This window comes from Amphiura filiformis, chromosome 6 (assembly GCF_039555335.1).
Source record: "Amphiura filiformis chromosome 6, Afil_fr2py, whole genome shotgun sequence".
NCBI classification, from domain to species: Eukaryota; Metazoa; Echinodermata; class Ophiuroidea; order Amphilepidida; family Amphiuridae; genus Amphiura; species Amphiura filiformis.
Genome location: NC_092633.1, coordinates 9,213,723 through 9,220,017, shown reverse-complemented (window position 1 = coordinate 9,220,017; position 6,295 = coordinate 9,213,723). Strand labels below are relative to the sequence as shown.

At 39.8% G+C, this 6,295-nt stretch overlaps 1 long non-coding RNA gene across 1 annotated transcript; it reads right to left on the bottom strand.

Moving 5' to 3' along the window:
* Window positions 1-290: 290 nt before the first annotated feature.
* Window positions 291-5,698, bottom strand: LOC140154933 (uncharacterized). The gene is made up of 3 exons (XR_011859326.1): window positions 5,507-5,698; window positions 2,085-2,293; window positions 291-574 (listed from the first exon to the last, which is right to left on the bottom strand). It is a non-coding gene; the product is annotated as an uncharacterized lncRNA (long non-coding RNA).
* Window positions 5,699-6,295: the final 597 nt, after the last annotated feature.

Sequence of the window (6,295 nt, the reverse complement as noted above, 5' to 3'; positions counted from 1 at the left end):
TAAAATGACTAAATGGGACATGAAATTGACAAATGTGGTCAAAAATTGGGCTTTGCCCCTACTAAAATTCTGGCTATGCCACTGGATTAGGATTAGTGCTGCATTTTCTGGAATTGGGAGTAATTCCAACAGGATCCATTTCACATGCATCCATCCCACAAAAGCTAGCTCACACAAAAACATCAAAAGTCTATGAAATTCCAGTGTTACTTGTGTTCAATCACAAATTTTAGGTTGACAGATTTTGTGTTAACAAGTTTCCACTGTTTTCCTAATAACACTGGCTCAGTTCCTGGAGCGGGGTAGGGCAATTGGTTAGTGCTAGGGAGGTCCGTGACATCAGGACTGGACAGGTCTACTTCATCAGCATCTGAAGCTTCCTTCCAAATCATTGATGGTCAACATGATCAATAGGCTCTGCATTTTAAGTCATCCTGGCTGATGTTGAAAAAAATGCAACAAACAACAATGTATCACAGGACTTCTCCAGTACCATCATAGCAGGGGAACTTCTCTTGAGCTGACCATTCAGGTGTTCAATCAGAACATGGATATCCGGGTAGATCTATGAGCTCTGAAAAACAGTGAGAGAGAAAGAGATCAAGAGAGAAAATTATAATCAATGTGCAGAATGTATTGAATTTTTTTTTCAAATTTTCAGTTAAAACATACAATGCACAAACAAGTTGACTATCAACAGGGTTCGGTTTTTGCCGACAAAGTGGCAATAACTGGCATGCCTGGTTTAAACCGGCAAAAATGGCAAAAACTTATGTATAATCACTCAAATATTAACAAGTACACAGAAAGGTCATAAACAGTAAACATACAACTTTTAATGAATCATTCAACAAATTTTTTGTCTCATCAAGTCCTTAAAATGAAAAAGTTTTGATATGCCAGATGCACTAAGTGAGCAATGAAAATGCATGCCTTTAATTTCTTAACATGTTATTTTTAATTACAAAATCTGGTCTTGTTACACTCGAAAAATAATTTTTAATTTAATAATTCATTTTGAGATCAAAAATCTGAACTTTAAATCACTTTTTAGTTTTTGCCATTTTTGCGGCAAAAACGTTTTTATAAGCGGTTAAAACCGTGGTTAAAACCATGCTTTTTTCCACCTCGGCAAAAACCTGTGAACCCTGACCATCAAGTAGTGCATTTTCTGATTCACAACTAGCTTCCCATAACTTACTGACCTATCTCAGCTACACCAATATAGAAAAACAAAAATGGCAGTGACATACATATGAATGTATTGCATGGTTTGGAGCCCACAAAAGAGGGTCTGGACTCACACCGACTCACTGCGGCATAAACCTGCGAACCCTGACCATCAAGTAGTGCATTTTCTGATTCACAACTAGCTTCCCATAACTTCAAATACTGACCTATCTCAGCTACACCTATAAGGAACAACAAAAGGGCAGTGACATACATATGAATGTATTGCATGGTTTGGAGCCCACAAAATAGGGTCTGGACTCACACCGACTCACTGCTAAAAACCCAAAGTTTTTATACCCCTTAAAAAAGTTGTTCAATTTTTTCAATGACTATTCATGGGCATCTTTTTTTGCAACATGTTGCCAGTACTTGTAACAAACAAGGTGGTTCAAAACAGTTAAATAGAGTGGGTGATGCTAAGGAGTTGGAGGTACCGCTTGGGGGGGGTAACATAGCAAATAAGTCCCCATTGAGGCCTTTTCTAAAACAGTCAAATACAGTTGTGTTCACATTTTGAGTTACACGGTGTAAACTTACGCTAACATTGATGAAAATTCCACAATATTTTCCCTACTCCTACCGCATATCCACACCTAGCCTACACAGAGCACTATGCCGACCAGTTCCACCAAGCATTCCGTCTGGTCGGCGTAAACATCTGCTACCACTTCCTGTTTTTATGTGACCTTTTTTGCCGCCCTTTCTAATTACAGATAATATGTAATGTCTTAGTTCTGATCAACAAAAGGTCAAACTTACACCAGTTCTGCTGGGTGTACGTCGAACAATGTGAACACAACTGTTATGCCTGCATGCTCCCCTTCAAAAAAAATCATAAATAAATAAATTACCTGTTACATTGTATTCTTCCTCTGCTTCTGTGGTTTTGAACAGAAGTCATCATTCATAGTTTTAAAGCATAGCCAGAATCTCTGAGAAGTCCCTGCAGATGTTCATTCTCAAAAGTGCAGCTGAGATGCAATATACAACTGTCATCATGTTGCTTGATCAAGATTGTACTTTGAAGATTCTGCCCCTGGCGTTGATGATACTAAGTTACCTGTATTCATGAAATTAGGAGATTAAATATTAAATACATGATGGAAGTACACTGCATTGTTGTCTTTGTTGACATATAATTAAATATTTTAAAATATTTTCGGCCAAATTTTTCCTCAATTTTTTGGCGAAATTTCAAAAATATTAGCAAAATTGGGCTATTTTTATATAAAAAAAAAAATATTGAGAGAATTTTGAAAAAGAACCCATCCATGAGCGTAGAAAAAGGGTTTCCGATGATATACCAAAAGGCGAAAATGCTACCAATGTTTGCAGCATGTCCCTGTATGGTCAATCATTTGTACTGAGTACCCCCCCCCCCGCCCAACATATACATGTATCAGGGCTGCAGTGGCAGTTTTCATGCCCATTCAGTGAACATTTGCCTAATCCTACCCATGAAAATGCATAAACAATATACAATATGGCTCAAAATAGCTCAAAATAACATTTGCTTTGAATCATAAACAATCAAATCATATGTATAGTGGGTCTATGATACACCAGAAGGCCTAGATATGAGACTCTAATATGTAGTTCACCTCAAGTTCAGTAAATCGGTACTGATATGCACAAATCAATTATAAAAACTACTGCACATTGTGTCGACTACTGCACATCATGTGTGTGATACCTACGCTGAATGCGTGCATGGAATATTTTTATTTTGACTCACTTGTTACTAGAGAATTGGGCTTAATTTGTTGCTAAGCACCCGGATGTCCACGCCCACATGTCCACTTAGAAGTACAAAGTAAATAAACCTCTGCAACTGCAGGTATGAGAATATATTCTTCAATGCAATGCGCCTAACTGCTTCTTTGGCGTGCCAACTGTTGCACGATTTGTACTTGCCGGCGCACGCATGCGTCACATTTTTTTTAAACACGCGGTGCGTGTGACGCAAAGCATCGACCCCAGGTGCCACAAATTTGGTTTGTACTTCTATGTGGACAATCACTGTAGTCATGTACAGAGCTAGACTGCAAGTACATGCTAAATGCAATGTTCAAAAGATGACCGAGAAAATATGGGAATGAGTAGGCGTAAGTGATTTTGTTCCAAACAAGTTTACCAAGTCAACAACAGCCCGTTCTTGAGGAAAATAATAATACATTGTTGTACTTCTAAATCTAAGCCAAGCCAGTGGTGTAGCGTGGGTCATCGGATTGGAGGGCACCGACCATGATTGGGGGGAACTGAGTCTGATTGGGGGCACAAGCCATTTTCCGGCAATTTTTTAATTTTCAGATCGATTGGGTCAGATCGATCTCCCCCATGCCCCTATGAAACTATGCTACTGAGCAAAGCAATCGGTGTAAATCATCATTTATGATAATCGATCAATGCACTGACTTCATAACACATCTTTTGTGAGAATAAAAATAAGTACCGTATGCCGACATATCATGCGAGCCTTGCTCGATAAGCCTAACCACAAATTTGCTCACCGATAGCTTCACATTTGAGGTTAGAGACCTTTGCATTTAAAATCTAGTCTGATTTGCTGAAGCATGACACCGAATAGCAATGGAAGTTCAGAAGTAAACACAGCCGATGGGCGATCGCATCAAAAATGTTGCTTGTTCAAAATACATGATTAGGCAAATTAAAAAAAATACAGTTGACAGATTGAAATAACTTTAATCCAAATTTCAACATTAACCCTAACACTGGACCCTGCTTTTTGGGATCGGAAGTCAAAGAAGATCCGAAAAAGTCAAGGAGAAAGAAGAATTTTGACTTGGCACCCCGGGATTGAACCTTTGACCCCTCGCATGCCAACCACACGATCACGGTCCGGTAGCTACACGGGTTATTGCTGCCCGCCAGCAATTCCGTGCTTTATATGACACTTAGGCTGATTGCGTCGCCATCGAGACCCTGGGATTCATGCATGCGCATATTTTTTCATCGTAAGATTTTGTAAGATTTTTGGGTGTTAGGGTTATAGTAGGCTCTAATCTGGAAAAATACATCTTAGTTAACCCTAACACTGGACCCTGCTTTTTGGGATCGGAAGTCAAAGAAGATCCGAAAAAGTCAAGGAGAAGAAGAATTTTGACTTGGCACCCCGGGATTGAACCTTTGACCCCTCGCATGCCAACCACACGATCACGGTCCGGTAGCTACACGGGTTATTGTTGCCCGGCCAGCAATTCCGTGCGCGCGCATATGACACTTAGGCTGATTGCGTCATCGCAGACCCTGGGATTCATGCATGCGCATATTTTTTCATCGTAAGATTTTGTAAGATTTTTGGGTGTTAGGGTTATCAGAATAAAAATGTCAATGATGTCTGACTGAAAAACGATAGCAACATACTCTATATATCTACCTCGAGTCACCGGCACTAGCTTTGAAGTTCAGTGTGTTCTTCATTTACAGCGTTACTTGCAGTGCGTGTACATTATACTTTTACGCGCGCAATCAATGTGCCGCATGAAATATACATGCAAGAAAAACGCTAGTACAGGGATATATATGATGATTTTTATTTTTGGGTGGATCATTATAGGCAAATGATGTAGAAAATACATGTCACCCAATGCACCACGCAATTGAATAGCAAACCGCCACTGCACAGTAGGCCCTACTGGCTTTTGGCTGGTTACCAGTTGTACTTGTCTATAGATGTAATCCACGATGAATCGGCAATCAGAGCCTACAAAAGCGTGGCGCATATATCATGGCATTGGGAATTGGCGCAAATTTTACAGCGTACAATCAGTCATACCTAGAAAGGATCAAATTCAAATTGAGAAAATATTCTAGGTATGACTTGTTGTACTAAGCCAACGAAAGCACGCTCACGCTGAACTTCCATGACTTCAAACCTTTTGCGGTGACCCAAGGTAGATATACAGACTATCTATAGCATCGAATGCATAACTAAAGTCTTATTCAGATTAAGCGTACATGCTAGCCGTCCATCGCGTATTATTTGCACAAGGTCCAATGCACACGCGTGACGTCGAGAGCGTATACGCGATGGTTAAGCTGTCAAATGAAATCTGAATAAGACTTTATTGTCATGATTGTGTCATGTGCAGATTCAAAGCTGGAGTTCTCGAGTAAGGCACTGTGCAGTGCATGCAGTAAATAGTCGGCAGTTCGGCATAGTACAGAGCATACAGACTCGGTTCAGAGTTGACTGCCGCTACTGGCGCTAGTGACCGTGCCGCGGACTGGCCCAGTTAAAGCTTAAACTTACCGCTGAAAACTTAATTTGTGGACTTGATGTTCCTTGTCGTTTAGTCTCTAATGGAGCAGAACAATTCTGCACCATTCTGGCGTGCCTTTGTTTACTTTTTAATGAATTATAATCAAAAGATCAGCTCGCATCACAGTGGCTCGCATATCAGCTCGCATGCAATCAGTTGAAATTTGTAACCGGAAGTTGATGCGAACGTCGTGACCTTTAAAGACATCATAAATAGTACACATGGTTCACTCTTCTCTGCTACAAGTGAACTTCGACGTAGGAGACTGCGAAAATTACTTGCCACCAAGCGCCAAGTTTTTTGACGGTGATTCCCGATTCTTCTGATCATGTGCTTAAGCAATGGTAGAGCGGTAATTAAACACGGCACCATGGCACTCGCTTAAAGGCCCTTTCAGTGATTTCACAGGAACATTAAAAAAAATGGAAATTTGTCAGAGTTGCTTAGAAATAAAGAATAAGTCTACAGAATTTCATTAAACCACTTTTCCCTGAATACATCGACAAATTAGTCAAAAACAGAAGTTTTAGAAAGGTTTTCTACTTCAACTCAGATCGACTCGAGAAAATCGAGATTTTCGTACAGTGCGCCACCAATCGACTGGAAAACTTCCTAGTCCAGTGTTTCTAACACGGGGAAGTAGAGTCTAAATTGATTTAAAACAGACGCTTAATTTTTGTAGTAGAAAACAAAATAAGCAATTAAACGTCACCGAGGCAAACTAACGGTCAATTCAAATATGAAAAACAGTTAAAATTGTGTATTTTGTTTAAAATAGT